At 45.7% G+C, this 19,361-nt stretch overlaps 1 protein-coding gene across 5 annotated transcripts in view; it reads right to left on the reverse strand.

The window, feature by feature from the left end:
• Positions 1 to 19,361, reverse strand: part of Rbp6 (RNA-binding protein 6) — a 720,663-nt gene that overhangs the window by 149,694 nt on the left and 551,608 nt on the right. The window lies entirely within an intron of this gene.

Genomic DNA, 19,361 nt, shown 5'->3' on the forward strand with positions numbered 1-19,361 from the left:
AATTACGATTCACCGAATGGAGACGTGAAATGGCTGATTGTTCGAAACCGGGCCGCTGGAAATAGTCGCCGTGTCAATTCCAGCTTGCCGAGTTAACGGTGAAATAATAAAACGTTCCTCTTATTCAATGATTAACGAAACGCTGTAAAAAATGTATACGTTGCATACCAATATACCGCGATTTTTTCCCGATTTTTTCCATTAAACCATAAATCTGTGCCACGTGAATTCTTATAAAAAAAAATGTTCAATGTCAGTTCGCAAAAATATTCTACGTTAAATTGTATCATTGATGCGGCTCTCCAAATAAGCGAGTAAGAAAATGAAAATTTCTCAGCTAACCGAAAACGAATCACGAACGAGTGTTTATCTGATCTCGTCTTCTATCGATCGATAGTCGAAGATGCAAATCGAGTCCGCTCGTTCTTTCCGCGTTTTCATTTTCTTTGCTCCGACCATGGTTTATTCAGCATAAGTCAACCTCGTTTGCCGGCCCCGTAACAGGATAATCGTGTCCCAGCCAGACTGCAGCAAACACACGCGTTCCCGTTCCGATGGATACCGAGGCATGAAGTATTCAGCATGCGACGGTGCCGTATGTCGAAGCGAGGCATCGCTTAAGTAAAGAGTATTACAGATACTCCGCCAAGAGAGAGTGAGAGAGAGAGAGAGAGAAGGAGAGGCGCGTTCTTCCGACGTCCACCACCCGCTGGTGTCCCTGGCTCTGTTCTAACTCCCCTGCAAACCCTATCCAGAGAACGGCGAACACGCTTTGGGCTTGTCACGCTAATGCCGTCTCTAACTCCTGAGTGAATCGCTCGTAAAGCCGCTGCCTAAAGTCATGGTCGATCGATAACTCGTGGTATGCATAGGTGCACGGTTATCCTCTGTGCCTACACGCCGTGTGGACTTTACGCGTGGTATATACGCGTGCTCGCGTTATACAGGGCGCCCCGTGACGGATGGTACAATAAAACTCGAAATGGGACGATTTTGTACGATATTTTCGGTGGATCCGTCTGGTCCGCTCGTGAATGTTATACCTCTCTCTACTTCATGTGGTATTTGGCAATTTTTCTCGAATTGAAACATTCGTTTTGCTGGCAAGCGATTGTAAAGTTGTCGTTGGTAACAGATCGAGTTGGGATTCTGTGAGAATTAATAAGGCAAACGTAAACGAATGTCATATTTTGGTACAGGATCATGCAAATATCTTGTCTTTTAATATCTTTGTCCATTTGCATCCTCATTTTTGACTTCCAGTTTCGTAGAAAACAATTTCACACTTCAGGATCGACTCAATCCTCGGTAATACCACTGCGGAACACCCTGTACGCGTTTACGGGTGCGTAAGCGTGGCAATCGCGTACACGCGTCGTGACTTTGCATCGAACGGGCAGCTCCGGGCAATGGCCAGCCGGAAATCAAGCCACGCTAATAACGATACCGATATCACCGCTCTGGACAGCACCGTCGTGTGTGCGCGTGTGTGTGCATTGCGGCTGATCCCAGCTCGTGTCGCGTGGATCATGCGCGTTTAGGATGGCGCGTTTATTTGCTAGCAGGGATATTATACGCCGAGTCGACGGACGCAAATTGAGATTCAACGACGCGAACCGCCGAGGCCAACAGGTAAGAATCGCTTGTAACGAGTTCATTACACGCGTCGACTTTTCCACTGGATTTTTCCTCTCCTCCCTCGTTCATTTATATCCCTGGACGAGCTGCAGGTGTTTACCTTGCATTAGCGTTATCGAATGACCGCGTCTGCGAGCTATTCATTCGCCAGTTTCATGGAGAGTAACTCTGAGAGGCAGTCGAATTGTTAGACTCGCGGGAAGAAAGTGAATGATCGCTCTTGGTTATCGTGAGAAAGATTGTTAATTGAAGTTGATTTTGAAAGAATGAATTCGTATGATGTGTGAGTTATACCTTAAGTATAATAAGGTTCATCGATATTCGATGCATTTTAATTTTCAATTCGAACGCAACGTATGCATGGAAGTCCCCGAAGTGTGCTTCGCTATTAGCTCTGTGAAGTAACAGGATTATTGATGTAACAGGTTTATTTTCCGCATCAATATCGCTCTACGTAGTTTCCTCGTTATCCCAGCTGAGAGCCTAATAAAAATTGCCCCCGACGTTAATGGAGGAAGTTGCGGAGGCGAGGTGTGCAATTCTTCGCGGCGGAAACTCGTGACAGAGCACTAATCTTCGATTTTACATTTTGCTGCGCGGAGCGAAGGCCTCGACGGGCGTTGGTCGTGATTTGAAGATGGCGGGTTAGCGATCGTTTACGATCGATAATCGATACTTGGTCGCAACTCGGGCGTGAAGTCGTATAATAGTTAAATATTGAAATAAGAGGAAAAGTTCGACGAAGGCGGCGGCAGCGACGCTGCCCGGAAAATATCGCTGCCAGGGATTAATTTTTACTGCGTCGTAAAATTCTTAGATGATAAGAGAAGTGCAAAAGTATGGTGATTTATGTATGATACCTCTGGATTTGCCTTCCCTAATACTTTTCAAACCGAATTTCCAAGAAGTATGGGACTTGGGAATTTATAGCCGACGGCACTCGCTACGCTTGGCGTTGCCGTGAAATTTTTAGAAGTAATCAAACCGAGCACCGTGGACTTCCAGAACAAACACGGACCGTTCGAACCCACGATGTAATAATAATGAACTGAAAAACAGGAACGAACGAAACGCGAAGTTCGGACTACTTTATCATCATCGACCGCCCACAATTTCTAATCAAAGTTCAATAGTATTCCTTTGAAAAAATATTATCGTTACAGTAGAGCGTATGAAAATTTTCGAACAAATAGTCAGCGATCTTTTTCAATTGTCCCGATATTCGGGTCTCTATCGTATCCGCTTTATGTGCCATCAGATTTCGACGACGATTCATTCGGTGACTCGACGAGTTCGTGGGACGTGAAACTATTGTAAAACTTGGTTCTCGCTCGCATATTATCTGAAACTATTAGAACAGGTCTGAGCGAAAAATACGTATGACACTTTTATCCCGTGGTCCCTCGCGGTAACAAAGTACGCGCGGTCCCGATCCGAACTTCTTTTGTAGAAACGGCCAGAGAAGAATTCAATAAAATTCCGGGTGCGCGAGGGCGTTAAGTCGAGCGTGGAACCACGATTGTTCGTGAATTTCAAACGAACGAGATACAGGGAACGTCAGAGGTCGTGGAGGCGATAGATTAACGCGCGGTGTAAGGTATCGACGAACGGCCATCGCCGCGAATTCACGAGCGAGCCATTCGAGAACGGTCGAGTGTAAGTGGACTCGAGGGAGAAACGCTGCGGACGGGGAATTCGGTCTGGCTCTGCACCTCATAAATTTGAGTTATTCTCTTGGCCCTCCCACCGTTTCCTTTCTCTCTTTCCGTACCGACTTCGCCTAGGCGCCCTTAAGGATTCTCCAGGAGGTGAGTTATCGCCTCCGGTCCGTGGCTGCTCTCCGAGCCGCTCGAGCCGTGCCGCCGCTACGAAAAATATTAGCAATGATACGGCTGATATTTTACTTCGCGGCTTTCCGGGGCAAGCCGTACCCGTATTATCGGCTCGTGAACGTCGCTACGCCGGAAGACGAATATTACGCGCGGCTGATGGCTGCGAAGGATACACGAGAGAGGGATCCTCGTTTCAATTTGAGGCGACAACGCCAAGAGGATCCTTTGCGTGTCGCAGGGTGTGAAACGAGGCTCTGACGTAGTTGCGACTAGATTTATTTCGAATTAATTTCGTCACTTGTATTTTAAATGGAAAATGAGGATCGCGTTATCTTTCGATGTATATTTTTGATCGTGATTAAATAAGAATCGCTCAACATCGTAACTTAAGTTATACAAGCTGGAGTGGAATATATCCTCCACGAAATGCATCGAAATTGGTATGTGTATGAATATGTAAAATGTCGTAGCTCAATGTAAATATTGCTTGATTGTATTCCAGACGTAGACTTGCGATAACTTAATCAATTTTGCGTAAATTAAACAATAATAGAATTTATACTGCTAGATGAGAATGTAAAAGATCGGGATAAAACATTAACCACAACGTTCTGACATTACGGTTCGTCGTTCCATTAAAATATGAATTACTAGCTGAATCGAAAAATGAAACTGATATTCAGAATAAATACGCACGCCTGATATAACCGTTAACAATTGATACCATCGAGGGAAAAAGCTTAACGCGTCCGTCGTCGCATCGTTACGGCGAAATACGTCTAAGGAAGATGAATAAGCCAGCCGTTCGTGTACATTGGAAGCGCAGTTTCATCCTGAAATATGTCGCAGGTGTCGCGTGTTCGACGGGCCGGGTGATTCCACGCGAGGCGCACATTTAAATATGAAAGAGGGATTCTTGGGAGTTTAAGATCTATTTCTTGGGCCGTGACGCGACCGGCGAAATATTCCGCGAAATATTGGTCAATGGAAATCGTGAACGGACTAAAAATATTCCCTAGAGAACACTCGGTTCCGCTCGCGTCCCGATGTTCGTCCAATTAAAATATTTATGAAAGTTCAAAATATTCTAGAGCGAACCGTTCCCGTTTCCCCTTTGCTCTTCCCGTTGTTACTTAAAAACGCGATTGCTTTCCTTAGGAATTGAAAATTCTCGAGAGCTTTCAAATTTATAAGGGCCACGCTTGAAAAGCGATTTCCTACTTCCCCCTTCCGGCGATTTTTGTAAACATCATGGTGCACCGAGGCGAACGTGTTTCATCGAAATTAATGGACTCGAGATTTCATCGGTGTCTAAATATTTTCTAAATACCCGTCGACAGAGATATTTAATATCGTCTCACTGCTAGCTAAAATTGATATTGATGTTACGCGCGAGTATGAATATGCATTCGAAAACGTTTGAATCTCGGAAGTGAAACAGAACAGAAGCAATCTCGTTGAATTTTAAACGGTGTCTCCTCACCGAGTTTCATATCGAATAATTCATATGCGACAAACAAACTCGTTTGCAGTCCATTAAACTCGAGCAAAAAGTGAAAGTTGTTAACGACACTCGAGAAATCCATAATGCAAAATCTTGGGAGGAGAATCGTCGCGTCGATCGGCACCGCCGCGATCGTCTGCGCGCGCGAAGAATAGGATGATCGCGTGTGCGTACGTTCCTCCGCGAGACGAGCGGGTTGAACCGCCTCGGAACGGAACGGAACGAAAGTTTCGCCGAGTGGCGAGCCCGAGCAAACAGCAGGGAAAGTATTACGAGGTTAGAAGCGTAAGAAGGCACTCGGCTTCGGTGCAAGTCCCTACGGCGCGGGCGTATCTGGCCGTCCTGTTGGCCGATTGGAAGACAAACAGAGCCGGCCGTACGACCAAGTAAGAAAAAGGCTTCGCGAAGCGCCAAGTTAGGCCGGCTGCGAGCCGTTCGCGCTGCAAACTTTCGCAATCTTTTTAATTGTATTGCCGGTGAGAGTCGGTGATAGAAAAGTTCGCTCGCGACCCACCGTTCGTTCTGATGGGATCTCCGCTCGGTGTATGTATTTCTCTTTTTATCCTCTTCCTTTCAACCGTAGTACATATATATATCTCCACCACCCGTCCCATCGGCGCTCGCGTGCAGCCCCTTTTTATACCCGCTGCTCCTTCCGTCTTAACCGAACGGAGCGCGTACCGGTAAGTGTATACCTGGCGTACAACGGGTAAAATGTCCCGCTAATTTTCAGAGTACACTGTAGTCTACAATACGTTAGGTACAGAGAGATTGGGGGGAGCGGGAGGGGGAGGAGGACGAGGAGGAAGATCCGATTTGAGCGACGCTAAGGCTCCTCGGAAAGTTACGAAGTTGCACGTAGAAGCGTACCACGGATCCAGCCTCGCTTGGTGGCTGTTCCCGTTTTCTAGAGGGCAGCCAGCTCGCTCCCGGCCAGCCCTCGACTGCTTTATGAAGATTTTTATTACTGGATGAGCTTCGTTAACGTCGAGTACAGGGAGCAGCGGGGGGGAATGTGTCGGTCGCGCTTACTTACCCTTGTCGCTCGTCGCACAAGGACGAGGCACGAGGTGTATATAGAGGAGCGGGCGGTGGGCCGGGGACTGGAGAATCCAATCTCGCGGAATGCGAATCCGCCGCTGTTTCGTAGGATGAGTGTATCTCGAGGGTAGCATTCGACGGTAGCGCGCGCGTTCCTTTGTCAAGATGGCGACCGACACGGGTCTTATTCAACAGCTTCATTTCGCCTCGTCTTTCTAGCGTCGCGTTGGCTTATCTTTCGCGTTTCCGTACAGTTTCCGGTTAACGAGCATCGAAATTGGTTTTAGACGTTTCCTGTCCACCCCTCCCCGCCCCCTCCCTCTTTCTCTCCTTCACTCTTTTTGCTACGCTTGTTAACCGTACGGGCGGGGCAGAGCTTTACTGCCGTAGGTCTCCGCCGGTGATTCCGGTAATTGAACAGCAAGGACGTTTCAACGCTTTTATTGTCGTCGGGGATAAATAAAATCTCCGTTTAAATTGGATGTTGATACATTGAATGAATCCGCGAAAGTGGAATTCAGTGTTTCCTTCCTGTAGCACCCCTCCTCCCCCTCCCCGCCACCACCCCTCCCGGACCCGGCCACCTGCGGATCCCTGCGGAAGTGTACTATTCCGAGGGAAATTAAAAAAATTCCCGAAGCGAAATCGTGATTTCGTTTAAAGTTCTAACGAGCGTGTCGAGGAGCCTTGAGTCTGTCTGAATTCAGGATTTAATTGGTTCGCGAAATTCTACGAGAGTTCCCTCGGCTGCGATGCCGCGATGTAAAAGTCGAACAGCGTTCCCGGAATTTCCGTCGGGATTCTTGACGCTCGGTCTTGTTCCTCCGTTCCCTCCGGTGTACAGCCGGAATATTTCGTTCGGTTAATCGTGCAATTACGGGAATTAGAAACGAATTCTTCAAAACTTCGCTCTTCTTCGATCTCACGACTGACATCGAAGCAATAAAACAGGCTCGCTTCTCGCGGGGAACAAATCAGCGGACAATTAACGCAGACACCATTGTTCCGATTTTGTCAACGAAGATTCATTTCTTTCTTGTTTTGGAATTCTTAGTTTCGCGCGTGGAATGTTCTCGTCGTTCGTTCACGATGTGTAAATCCGCGCGAGAAAGCAAGAATATCTGCCTCTGGACGCTAAAAATTGCGTACGAACGTGACTTCTCGATCAATTTCGAGGGGCTGAACGAAAAACGAAATCCGGAACTCTTTGCAGGGGTTACAACGCCTTTGGCAATACATCACGTGGCAATTATAGCGTCAGCCCTAGCGACGTTTCGTCCCTTACGCGTTCACTTTTCTGTGACTCGATTCTCCCCCATCAAGCAGCCACCGCCCCTGCTGCCAATTTCGTCGTCCAATTTATCCGCTCGTGAAAATCTCGCGCCGGAGGCTCGATTTCGTAGGAAATTCTCGTTCGTCTGCGATGACGGCGCCGATAATGCCCAGGTAATTTATTCTCAATATTGCTCATTGATTATTTCCATAATCGATCGTGTTACTCGGGGCACGAGCGAAGCGATTTGCTAATCGTAAGTGACAAATACTTGAGTCGATCAAACTTTCCATTGTTCGAGAACTGTAAGCTCAAGTTTTATTCCAGCGTTATCGTCACACGCATTCGCTGATCCCTTGATTCACACGTAAATTTACCTGGAGATATGTTTCGCGTGCAAGTACGAGGTATAAATACTTCCTTCGTTTACATTTTTTGTAACGCGACGTCAGTTTCCTGCAATCTCATTTCGCGCGGTTAAAAAATTACTTTCCGCGGTACTTAAAATTTTCATACGAACATGGAATCCAGTTCCACACGAATTCTTGCAATGACGAGAATAATAACTACGAACGGATTAAAAGCAGTAGGCTGGTTGCCTTAGAGCATCGCACTGACAGCCGTAACGAATAAAAGTTAAATACGTTTCCCTGAACTTTCATTACTTATTGCGTGCGTGCAAACATGTGATATAAATATTTTTACAATATGCATGGCTCTTTTTTCTATTTCTATTTTTTTTTTCCCCTGTGATAAACTCAATTTATATGCAGTCCACCTACTGCATACGTGACTCTGAACCACGTAAAAAAGAGAGAGCGCGCGAGAGAGAGAGAGAGAGAGAGAAAGAGAGAGAGAGAGAGAGAGAGAGAGAGAAGGAAAAATACGCGTAATAAAAACATTCCATCCGAACCACGAAACGAGCGTACTCGCATCCGACAAACATTGGCATCGACTAGACAAAACGACCGAACCCGCGGCATCCCTCTCAAGACACCGAATTCCCAACCGCCTCCCGATTAATCAAAAGTATTAATTACTCCGAAACCAGAGGCGCTTCCGTTCGAATCCGACGACTAGGCGGGATTTCCGTCGCGAAAGTTTCTCGCGTGACTGGCGAGCACGCACGCGGGCCTCGTCCGTGGTTAATAAACACGAGCACCGGAACGAATTCGACGACGCGACGTCGTCGTTAATTCAGTTTACCCCGTCGCGTTGCGGTGTCGAACGTGCCCCTTCTTTCCGAAGCCCCGCAATCTCCCGGAACTTTCGTCAGCGAATTTCACTTGTCAGACGAAGAGAGAGAGAGAGAGAGAGAGAGACAGAGAAGATTCGCGACGATACCATCATTGAAAACGCGAAGGGGGTGCGCGAGACGAGGCCGTTCTCCACCCTCCTGCTGTAGCGGTAACAGCCATCCTAGCAACACCTGTATCTGGTCGACACCTGTAGCGCACCCCAACGACGATCCTTCTCCCCCAGCTCCCCATTTCCCTTTCTCCCTCCTCCAGCCTTGGCATCCTCTTCCCGTTCGCGAGGGTTGAAACGAGAACGGGTTACCCTGGAAGGGAGAGAGGCGACGTCGTCGAACGAGAACCGAGCGAGAGGGATTACTACCGTGGAAACGTTGAAGGGGAAGGAAGGTAGGAAGGAAGGGGAGGGGGTATAATAAATTGCGACCACGAGCGGAGAAACAACAGGATAATGGGAGAATCGGAGGATTATACCGAGGGCGGCGCGAAAAGGCCATTCTTATACCTTTTTCGATCTCATATTCTTTATAGCCCCGCGTTATACCTGCAATCTCTTCGCCTTCGTCTCGGTCCCGTTTCTCTATGGATTTCTGCCCGCAGGCAGGGAGCTGCTGGCTTAGACTTGGCGCGCACCAGCGGATAGGGTTCGTTCTGCTGATGCGCTCGAACCACGCTTGCGATTTCAATTATTTTCTTCTATGTTCGATTGAATTTTCGTAATCGGGGCGTGCGTGATTAGAATGGTACGTAAATTGTAGCGAGCTTACGAATTTTTTTAATGAGAAATCAGGCAACTGTACTCTGTACTTAAGAATACTTTCAACTGGAGAAGAAAATAGGCACGTACGTTGATGTGATAAATAACCGTGTGTCTTCGTTGAGGCTAGCACAAACGCTAGAATCTTTCAATTAAAAATAATCTGCTTAGTCAAGTAGATAGAGCCGGTTTTAATTCAGACAACTGCGACGAACGTTTATGCCAATTATTACTAATAACGCTAGCCGTGTGGATGACACTGCAAAACGACGCGTGTTCCTTGCGTGTACCCGTGCTTCGCATAGCGCTACTAAATTCGTGTAAGCCATAGAACGCGGGTGGCATTTAACGACGTGCACGCTCGCTCGCTAAAGAGATCGTAAGGGACTCGTTAATCAGTGTTTGAATGTAATTAGAGGGGACGACGGTGTATCCTCGTCCCGACGAGCTAATGAACAACGACGGGTGAAAGCTTCGCGAGGAATTATTCGGACCAAATTAACACGAGAAGATGCTGAAGATCGCGACGCGGCCTGACCACGTACATTGCTACATGAGACGTCTCTGTGCCATTTAACGCTTCATGATTCGGACGCATCGCGCAGAACAATTAATTAAATGTCTAATGAAACAAACACGCGGAAAATTTTCCGCAATTTTATACTTATTAATAGCAACGTGTTAAGAACGTGTTATCGGAATGTTAAGTATGTGAATGGAAAAGGATTACAGTTGGACATTTGGTTTTTTTTAATAAAAACCTTGCAAGGATGCAATAAGCATCCCTCTTTGCTAAAAAGCAAAGAAACTGTCCTTATCAAAACCTCGTTAAATGTTGCTCATAACCATCTTGTAACGAGAAAGAAGCTTAAAAAAATATTAGAGTCCCCTTTTTCTTCGAGAACGGATTACTCTTGATTCGAAAATAAACCGTGTGTTTCTTGTCACGTCGAAACTATCGTGGCATAAAGTCTTAATACAAATACGGCTGATAAGTGAGAAAGGCTGGTCGAAAACGGGGAGGCCCGAGAAGTAGCATGATCGCGCTGTTCGTCAGTCATAACAACACACGTCGAAAACAGAGTAACAAATCATATAGTCGGATATACCGGTGACCATTGGCTGCGGCGAATAATAGACGGGCATGGCTGATGTCGAGTATCGATGCGCCGGACAATCGAAACGAAGCGCGGCACGGACCGTGAAAGCGGACTTGACCAACCCCCTGCTCCACGGACAACAGACTGGGGGATTGCGATCTCCCTTCTGTGTCCTCCACCCACGTGGAACGCGATTCGATTACGAAACGTTATTCGCGTCCTTCTCCGTCGGTTAGTAACTATCCACCGCAGCGTTCCTCCCTTTCTACCGCGTGTTGCGTGTACCATCCCTTCGCGTCGCGGTACTTACGAATTAAAATTCACTCTGATCGCCTCTCGATTTCGATTCTTGCTACCTTACGTTAACCGTCGTCTCGTCTTTTTTTCGTTCGTCTCGCTTCGTGGATAACCAGAGTTTCTCTTACCGAATTTTGCGCTGTTAGGTTAATTAACAGTACGGCGCTCGCTGCCACTCGATAGTATATTGTAATAAATTTTCGCAACAATAATTACTCGAGGTTTACGTTTGCTTGGCAGTGATTTCAAATTAAACAGTCCCTCGTTGTTGTTATTTAAGCTACTGTATTGTATGAAATATTCCGCTTTGTGCCGGCACAGAAAATACCGGAACAAAATAAATAATCCTTTGGAGCCGACAAAAGGTACATTCATTGCTCGAACGTTTTTCGAGCAACCTACTTTGCGCTCGCGGTATGACTAAGCGACTTCATCGTTTAATAACTTCCAATCCTCTTAGTTAAATTCAAACCATTACTCACGACAGGGCGTCCAGCGTGTTTCAACGCAACGAATAACAAGTGCTTACCTGAAACAAAAAGGAAACAGGAAATAGGTCAGGCTCGATGTAATCTAGAACGACATGACGTTTTAAGAAATACAGCTGTTTAAATCGCTGTACCGCCAATATATCTCGCACGCACCTCATTAATCACCCGAGTCGTTAGCTTGTAATGTACTGTAATGATCATTACGGCGATATCATTACGCGAGCGACGTTTTTGAGGACCTTTATTGTTCGCTAAGGTGATTAACAGGAGTGAAGTTTTAATCAAGAGACTAATCACGTAACATTACTCTTTACACACAGCATAAACGAGTCAACAGAAATTACCACCTATAAATATACCATGAAAGTAAGAGAAAATAACTTTTCCAAGAGAAACTCATCGTAGAGCCATGATTACATTCTCATTCTAGCACAAGGCGGCTATTCTATCGCGCGGAAGTCTCCAGAATCGAGAGCAAAATCCTCCAACGAACAATGGCCGCTAAATTGTAACCCTATCCCTACAAAATTGCTGATAATCGACGTGAAAAGGGCCAGTAGCCCATCGAACCGGTAGGGTAGGCTCGCGCGCTGCATTCGTCGCAGCCCAAAATATGCAGATGTTACACCAGGCGAGGGGCAGGATATATGTAGGGAATAACATGCATAACCTTCGCCGCTCGACAAACGCAGAGTCTGGCGGGAGCGATTCCCCGCGAACCAGTTAGGTACGTGTCATTCGTTGCATGATTAATCGTTTAATTAGCGGCAGTGTTATGGCAGCGTGGATCCAGTTCGTTCCCCTGTCTCTCCCTGTCCTCTATCCCCCTTGTTCAGCCGGCCTCCGCCGCTGCAACCACCGTGTCACCCCCCTCCGTGCATCCCCTTGTCCCGCGATGGAGCACACCGAACCCCTGGATCGGCTGGCTGCTCGTCCTGGCCTGGCATCGAGGATCCAACCAACTATTAATCGCACGGTACGGTCGTAGCCGCTTCCGGGGCGGAAGTTGGCGAGGCTGCACGACTTCCAAGTCGCGGCTGCCGCCTTCGTAACCGGGTATAAACGAGTATCCGCAGAGTCGTGGAGGACCAGGACGAAAATCGAGAGACTCGCTGGAGGCAATCTTTGCACCGGCTGACCGGCTGCCTTGAGTCCAGGTTCAATTAATTGGGATTTATGGTAATGAGGAGGATAAAGGATTTCGTTCGAGAGATTACCGGAATTGCCTCCCAGGGACGTGAATGAGATCGCCGGAATGGGCGGACGGCGGCGGTCGGAATCATGCGGACGAGATTTACGTACGCTGTTGACTGCGTTGATGACGCCGCGATAGGAGGGTTAACTCTGTTCGACGATCGATCCGAGCGGGACACTCGCGTTTGCGGGAAGGACAAGTGTCTTGGCTTGCGGAGATAATAACGCCCGGCTGAATTATATACAGCTTTCAATTTTATAAATAGCACGGTGGTTATCCCAAAGGCCTGAGCCGTGGCGGTTTTTTTCCTGCCTGTATATGCGGACGTTAATATTTCAGGCGTGTGTAAAGACGATGTAGAGGCGCGAGGGCGTGCCGCTGTCTGAAAGTTGCAGGCGTAGGAAAGGGACGATTGAATTCGATCCTGGAATTTTCGACGCGTGTAAAGATTACGGAATGGAGATTGTAAAGAATGGGTAACGTAAACATGCAACTTCGAAAGCAGAGCTTTGTAGAAGAAAAAAAAACTTTGCTCGACTTGTTTCTGTTAATTCTATATCGCTGTGCATATCTTTGAAGTTCTAGAATTTGTTTGGTAATGCTTGCTTATATTTTGTTAGACAAGGGGATATTACAGAAGATAAATTAAATTTTTGAATTTAAATAGTTTGAAGAAACTAAAAATTTAATCATGAACAGTATGCACCATGGCTCACTCGATTATATCAAATGTTTCAGAAATAGCTTGGTACTTTGTTTGTAGAAGCTGAACTGCATCGATTAATACATTAAGAAATACAGATGGCATTCAAACTTAAAAAACGAAGTTGACCTTTGCCCCTCGTTAATCTTTGCCAACAGAATGAAATTACTATTGTTACACGCTTGTAGCTCGGGCAATTAAAGATTTTTTTGAACGAATCATTCTTGCAATTATAATAGAAACGTTTCAGCTAGTAATCTTGTTAAAAACAATAAAAAAAAAAAAATACGTTCGGTATACGCGTTTCGTTCTCGGATTTTCATCGAGGCAAACAAAAATACGGAAATAGTCACCAAATTGAGAATGGAGCGGGCGCAGGGGTGTTTGCGTAGACTGCCAGTGAAATCAATTACAGCAACGCATTCGTGTGATCAAACGCGAGTCGTTGAAAAAGTTTCGCCCGTTTAACACTCGCTTTCGAATATCGAATTACGCGAAGTTCAACTTGCTCGCTGACTACGCATCGATGAAACTAAACGGGACTCGTTTGCGCGATGTCAATAGAGAAGAGAGGACCGGAACGGTAACTAAACGTTGTAAAAATTTCTGCGCTTCCTCGTAATCCGTAAAAAACAGGCCGTCGGCGAAAAAGCGTACAAAAACAAAAAAAAAAGGAATCGAGCGTGTCTACTAACGTTGATTTTTCGTGAAAATCACACTCGTTGCTTGCCAGTGTTTGAACGTTATTAGCTTGGATGAGCTTACGGAAGCTGACTATTTAAAAGAAAAAAAAACACACACACACAGTAAATGTACAGCATTTTGCAGTACCTTGATAACTTTCGTATTAAGCGATTCGTTTAATTGACATGTAACGTACGACTCGTAACGGAAACCTACAATTAAATGTATTTTGATTACGATCACGTGTACCATCATCTACGATGTTTCTATGATGAAATTAAAAAAAAGTTGAAGCTTTTAATCAAGCTATTTCGAGGGATAAAAAAATAATTTATCAGACTGGTGGATATGATGGTGGTTTACACGTAATCGTTGGAATTTTGGTCTCCGAAGCTTATCGAATTACGCGGATGCATTTAACAGCTACCCTTTGTTCTATTATTGGTTTCTGGTTTGTCAAGCAACGTTCGATCGAGCCTCGTCGACATACCATCCGTTTGATTTCGTGGTTTCATTCGGCACTGCACACTTCAATTATGTCTCGATTTACCAAAACATTTTCGAATCACTTCTTCAAAACGCTACATTGATACGATGTTCCATTAGAATGCTTTTCATCTCACTTAATAGCATTGTACATTTCTTATCCCTTCTTCATATTCATCTAGCTTACTAAAAAATTGTAACCCTTCTTTTTCTGTTTTAATTTTGAAAACAAATAGAAAAAAACTAATTTCGTGTCTCGAAAATTCCGACCATCGGCGTAGTTACACGTTCATCGATTCAGCTTATTAATTGACGTTTCCTTAACAGTTGTTGCCGACATATATGCCGTCGAATATGCCGTTCCGGCTTCCAATAATCGTCGATGCTTTAATTAATATGTATAAATCCAGCGGGTGGTCGAAGAGCTTTAGTCGAGCATCGATTTTTACGGACGCGTCGAAAGAGGGTGCCGAAGGTGGGGTTTCGATGGCGTTCGAGCGGTCGACTCGTCGTTATGTCAATAACGGGGGTTAAATCGGCGCTGCTGTGTGTAGGTTCCGTGGTCGTGCGAAAAAAAAGGTGAAAAAAGGAGGGAAAATATAACGGGAAGAAAAATGTGAATCGTCGACGTTCAAAAGGACGGCAGACCCACGGAATTTCGCAATTAATACTTTCCTCTGACGCGCTATAAAAAATGAATCGATGGAACAAAGAAAGAATGTGAACGCGGCAGGGTGTTCGGAGTCGCGGGGCGAATCTCGACTGTTTGCGCCGGCGGGAGGATCGGTATTTTTTATGTTACGTTGGTGAAGTTAACGAGCGCAGCCGGTGGGATTACTTGGTGAACGAAAAAAAAAAAAACCCCCCGATGAAAGAGCGCGCAACTGAACATCTGAAATTCGAAATTTCAGAATTCGTGCTCCGAAACTCCGAAATGAAAAAAATGTTTGATTCGAAATATTTTAATTCGCTCTCCAAACTTCGAAATTACAAACCGCTTATAATCGTCGTAACTGTTTCATATTTAACGTTTTCACGTTGAATTAAAATTTAAATATATTCAGCTCCTAGCCATAATTGTTACTAATTGCTACATTATCGCAACGACTGGAATCCATGAAAGGAAACAAATGGGCAAGGTGCGCGAAAAACTGCTTCACCGCAATAGAGTTAACGAGTAAAAGACAAGTTGGTAGCTCGTGTTTTGTCCAGCAGAAAATTCAATCGACTTTAAAATTCGTCCATACCACCGGAAAGGCAGGAAGAAGTAAGAGAGCAGCAAGAAGCAAGAGGGTGGGGGTAGGGGGTTGGAGGGTGGATGGGAAAAGAGCGGAAAGTTTCCATCGGCGAGGAGAGCGATCGATTGGTCGGGGAAAAGGAGAGACGGCGAGCTTCGAAGCACTTCGAAAATGCGTGGGCCATTTTTCCGTGACGACGACACCGGCCCACCGATAATAACGAGAACGAGGGACGCGGCACAATGGCGATTACGATCACCGTGCTCATTGTACGCCGGTGGTATTCCACCTCCGCGAAATCGTTCCATTTTTGTCATTGCACGGTTACGCTCGCCGTCCTCTTTAACTCCCCCTTCCGTTCGCGCAATCTTTCTACTTCCTTTCCCTTATGAAAGCGCCTGACCATTCACGCATACAGCCTTCGTTTTCCGATAGACCAGCGAACGCTCCTGGAGTGAAACAGTCTGGTACGCTCTGAGAAATTGTACGACCAACCAAGATTTACTGGCTACAGGGATAAATTAACCGAACGATTCGAGATATGTAACGATTGCTTTCGTTTTTTAATGATAAAAAAGAATTTCATTTTACACAGCCGTTCTCGAGAATCTGAGTTAATCGAGTAGTTTATTCGTTGTTCTTGCATTTCGCGAAATATTTTGTCGGAGAAGACGACGAAGAGAGAGTTCAAAGTTGCCTATTTTCTAAGTCGAGCTGGGAAATTGTAAACGATTATAATTCTTTTGTGTCACGGTTCAACAAAATTTTAATTATAGAGACGTCTAAAATGTTAATCTTTCAGTAAAATTGTTGTATAAGGAACGTTCGCTTTGGAACGACCGGTCGATGAATGTTGCAGCTAAAAATTAGTACAACTGCGCGTATATACTGCAACAGAGCGCGTAACACTCGGCAACTGGCAAAATCAGATCCACGACTTGGACTGCCACGGCCTCGTGGCTAAAATTACCAACGATCGATTCGATTGAACGTTTAATTTAATCGCGAGCCGCTACTCGCGGCATACTTCCGCGGGAATCAAGAAATTCCCGTCGACCAGAAACTGCGCAACCTGAATTCCACGCCGCTAACGCAACCAACACCCCAAGCATATTTTCCAACCAGCGGAAAAACAAGAAGAACCAATCCAGTGGGAGCGCAACAAAGAGTAGCAGCAGTTGCCAGGAGGGAAAACGAGAAAGAGTTGACGGACCCGGCTGTCTGACCGCAAGGGATGCTTCCGTTGCACATAAAACCGAGTAACACCGGCGCGTACCTCGAAATGCAACAAAAAAAATAAAAAAAGGTCTTACAGCGAACAGGTGGCGTTTTATCCGCGCGCGCATGAATATTGCACCTGGTCGCGTTACCTTCAATTTATGTCACCGTTACAAGCCGAACTAATTTCGGTAACAATCGCACAGGGTCAGATCGAATGAGCGCCGGTTGCCCCCTGGGAATCCTCGACGCTGTCCAGCCGCTGCTGCAACCGGAACCGTTGCCAACGGCGGTCCACTCCGCTGTCTATGTTTCTACTTTCCTCTTCTCCGCTACTTTTTTTACCTCATCGTTTTTCTGCACTTTTTTTTTTATTCCACGTTCCATATTGGCGAATCGAGGGGCAGAGGGGGAGAGAAAGAAGGAGCCACGAACGTCCGTACCGAACACGGTCCAATTTTCATATTTTATTGAGCTGCGTGTCGGTGGTTACGGTCACCTTTTAACTATAGCCGTACGTAAGGGGAGCATTAACGTCGATGGATTGACGCTTCGACGGCGGTTGAATTTAAAAAGTTCGCCCGTTCATTCGTTCACGTCGAACCGGGAGTGACGTTTCCTGCGCGGCTCCGGGTAATAAAAAGCGCAATTACCGGGGAATTAAACGCGGCCGCGCGAGGAAACTTCCTCGTTTCTATTATTTTCACGGACAGCCTTCATCGCCGGCGATGGAACGAGCGGCTTTTGATTATACGTATCGATCCGGGATTTATTTGCAATCTGTAGACCTCGTGACTTCCTTCCGATAGGGTTTCCACTTGATAAGTTGTTCAATTTTACGGGTAACGAGAATGAAATCGAAGTTACGTAATTTTAACCTCTTAGTGCCTGCTACGGGAGACTGAAATTGTACATACTAAATGCCTGCACTTTACGAGAACGGATTTACGAGTTTAAATACAAAAAAAAGGAAAATTAGTACAGTGATATACAAAGAATATTCTGTTACATGAAGATAAATAGAAATTCTTGTCGCATCGTTTTCTTTACAAGTTTCTGACTCTATTAAAAAAGTCTAGAAATAAGTTGCAGAATATTTCTATCTTTTACATAAGAATTTCATTGTTTAAACGTCGAGAAAGAAAAGAAGCTTAGAAATTAAGCAAAACCTAAGCAGAGCGTTCAATCTATTAGAATATGTAATAACTTCCCGTAGTATTTTTTGTATGAATTCTTTAATATAATCCCCCGTTTTCCTAGCACCATAAAAGTTACCCTTACTGCGCAGCGATCGTTTGGAACAGTTGAACAAACCTCGCGCCCATTAGCATTTTAACTAAGCGACCAAGCACCTCGAGCGTTGTTCATAAAAACAATCTTATCGCGAGCCATTTATATTGCTGTACGCAGTATCTAACCCGAGCTAAACGCGTTCCGTTCTCCGCTATCCAGCGAGTTTTACCATCCCCTCTAAACTTTAACATCGAACCGCTTGAAATCTTCCGTTTACACTCCAATGAAAATAATTCGAACGTCACTCTAGAACCAGTTACATCGCGAAATGACTGTTAAAATTAAAACGTGCACTCGTTTCTCGTTCTTTTGAATAATTCCATCACGCGTAACAGTGCCCATTCACTTTTGCAGTTACCGTCCACAAATTACTTCTATAACTCTCGCAGGTTCCAATTTCTCAGACTGGGGGCGCATTAAAATCCACCAAATACGCTTCCAACGGCAAGCTGAAAATCTAGGAGCAGAAAAATTGCCCGGTATCATGCTGGTACCATAAACCACCGCGCAAACGAGCCGTTCGAGCGTATTCAATGGAATAGAATCATTTCGTGGGTCCTGCGAGATCGTCGTCTATGAGCGTAATTACGCCGGTCGGTGGAGCTATTTCGATAAGCTATTCCGGCCGGTTAAGGCGATCCAATTTTAAGTTGCACGGAATGTGAAATGCAGCAGCTGGCGCGAGAAACGCGTACTCGGCGCGAGCCAAGTGCCACTGGCACTGATTCTCTCTGCCTCTGTACTTTGAAACTTGATAAACTCGCGGGCTCGATTATTGCGGCCATGTTTCTGACGAAGATCGATTCGCCCGGCCAAAACGGCTCGCTTCGTTGCACAATCCACCCGGATTAACCGGGCATTCCTTCGTTAAAGTCGAACAATGAATTTCCTACACTTGTTCGAGGGAGGCGCAATTAACACCGCAGGATGTGTCCTTTTATTTCGCGGGGTCAGTTCGCCAGGGGATGGGAAAGCACGGTGTCTCGCAAACGATGACGGATTGCTCTGAGTCTTTGAACATGTGGAGGCACAACGAATGATTCTCCATTCGCTCTGTACACGTTTCAGGGTGAAATTAATCTCTCGAATATTCTTGAAATTCGTGGATCTCCTTCCTTTAGGTATTAAGGATATTTACTTTGTAGTATTTAAGCTCTGTTCCTTACGCAACGACTTTGATTCAGTGATCGTTCTGTCCGCCTGGTCAGCGCGGAAAAATTTTGATTAAACTTCCAGCTCGACCCGACGCGTGTAATTACACTGTTTTCTAGACGCAATTATCGGATATTTTCGTTCACAGTGCGCGCTTATGCAGCAATGATATCGACCTCTCTCGCGAAGAGTGCATACTACTGCTT

The sequence above is a fragment of the Xylocopa sonorina genome, chromosome 11 (assembly GCF_050948175.1).
Source record: "Xylocopa sonorina isolate GNS202 chromosome 11, iyXylSono1_principal, whole genome shotgun sequence".
NCBI lineage: Eukaryota > Metazoa > Arthropoda > Insecta > Hymenoptera > Apidae > Xylocopa > Xylocopa sonorina.